A 2436-nucleotide genomic window follows, 5' to 3' on the forward strand; every position below is an offset into this window, starting at 1 on the left:
CCATCTAATTCTGAAAATGTTAATGTTCGAGGCTCATTCGATTTCCTTCTCATTAAAGTGGCATTTTTCTTCTTAGCAATTCTGACTTATGGACTGGGGAAATGAATTTTTCTAGAAGAAGGAGGAAGTTACTAGGCTGACAAGAAAAACTTTTTTTTTCTCACAATGTGTTCTGCTTTTTTAGAAAAATACTACCTATTGTCCCTGAAATATCCCCAAGTGAAAAGAGACACCTTTCTTCCATTTGTTTAGAGCTGTGATAGCAGAGAAGATAGAATGTTAAATTTTGTATCAAGTTGCAACACAGAGTGGGCTGCTGCAGGACCCTGTGGTGACTTGCAGCTATGTGGGGCCACACTCCCTGAGTGATCCATCTGGGGAGTCTGACACCCTGTGGATGGATGCCCATCTCCCCCCAAAAGCATCCCTGGGGTGCAAGGAGCTCAAGAAGTGTCCATGCAGCAGATGAATGATGCACAGCTGGTGCTCCAACTGCTGCGCCCACTACCTCATATGGCTGCTCAAGTGCAAGCATGTCAGCTTCCCCAACCTCCTGGCCGGCAAGCACAAGTAACAGTACAACAGCTGGGACTCCCCTGAGCACCTGGACTGCAGGATGTGCATGAAGACATCTGAGCAGGAGCAGTGGCTACCCCAGTGGAAGAAGAGGCCAAGAGGTGGGAGCAGAGGGAAGTGAGGTGCCCCCCCCCCAGGTGGCCCTGTGCTGGACCAGCCCCGATCCTGTGGACCAGTTGAGAAATAAAAGCCTAAAGTAATCTCTACTCCCAACCTGAGGCTCCAACTCATGATCCCCAGATCAAGAGTCACATGCTCCACCAACTCAGCCAGCCAGTCACCCACCACCGACAACAAAAACTGATTGGCATCTATAAGGCTACCACAAGCCATATGTTGCAAGAATGGAAGAATGGTCCTCAGATTTGATCGAATTCTTAGCTGGGCTGCTAAAACTGGTTCTAGAGAAGTGGAATTCTGGAGGTGGACTTAGAGAATGGGTAAGATTTCGTTATGTCATCTAGAGAGTTACGAAGGACATTCTAAGAGGGCAGCCCGGTGGCTCAGCGGTTTGGTGCTGACTTCAGCCCAGGGCGTGATCCTGGAAACCCAGGATTGAGTCCCAAGTCGGGCTCCCTGCATGGAGCCTGGTCTCCCTCCGCCTGTGTCTCTGCCCCTCTCTCTCTCTGTGTCTCTCATGAATAAACAAATTAAACCTTTTAAAAAAAAGAAGGACATTCTAAAAAAGCAGCATGGGCAGACTTACAAGAGCCAGCACATCACTGCCTGTGAGGACGGCACATTCAGATTTAACCTGCCTGAACAATGAGATTTAACCCACCTGAGGAATCAGAGGCAGGCAGTTTGAATAAAGGTGTGATTACAGAGGGTCCTGGAAATGATACGGAGTTCTAGCCAAAAGGAACCAACATCACCCAGTATTTTCCAGAAATGATTCTGGCAGTGTAATACGGATAAAGGATTAAAGGCAGGCAGATGGGTGAGGGGAAGGAGGGCTGTAGCTAGATGGAACAGTTGCGTGGCTCAACGATGACAGAAGGAAGTGTGCTGGCTCCCATGCCTTGTTGGAGCAGTTACTGAATCATCACTGTCTTTTGCTCTTTCCTATAGGGCAGGGGTCAGCAAACTGCATGTGTAAAGGGCCAGAAAGTAAATAGTTTAGGCTTTGTGAGCCATAAGGCCATGTCTGTTCCAACAACTCAACCCTGCCATTGTATCAAGAAAGCAGCCATAGAAAATTCTATAAACAAATGGGTGTTTGGCTTTGTAATAAAATTTTATTTACAAAACCAGACAGTGGGATAGATTTGGCCTGTGGGCCATAGTCTGCCTACTTCTGCTGTAGGGCCTCAGGTGAGTGCAGGTTTACGAAGCTGCTAGAGAACGTGGATAGAAAGCACGACTATGTAATTCTAGTTGTCTCTTGTGCTTGCTATTCAGACAGCTGAACTCCTTAGACTATAAACAACCTATGTGGGAAGGAAAAATTCTTTCTTGGATTGTTCTTCTCTGGAGTGGAATTAGTGCTATTATTATTGTGAATATACTGCTCCCTACTCATCTGTCTCATTATTTTTATGACTCATGTCCCTATGATGGAGGCAATAAATGGAATGATCTTCATAGAATGTGAGCACAATGGGGGGGGCACCTTGGCATGTGTGATGGAAATTATCCAAATCTATCTTGAAATATTCGGGCAATACAAAAATAGGACCACGTGTACCACTGTGATATCAGGCAGGTTTCTAAAGGTGGATCTGTCAAAACGCATGGATATTTTGATTAAGGTTCACTTGTTCGGTTTCAGCAACTCCCAACCCAGGAAAAAAGCAAGTGGAGAAGGCAGAGGTGGGTAGAAAGAGCTAAGGATCTAGGTAGAGGAGGAAGCAAAAAGGA

Source organism: Nyctereutes procyonoides, unplaced genomic scaffold (assembly GCF_905146905.1).
Source record: "Nyctereutes procyonoides isolate TBG_1078 unplaced genomic scaffold, NYPRO_anot_genome, whole genome shotgun sequence".
NCBI classification, from domain to species: Eukaryota; Metazoa; Chordata; class Mammalia; order Carnivora; family Canidae; genus Nyctereutes; species Nyctereutes procyonoides.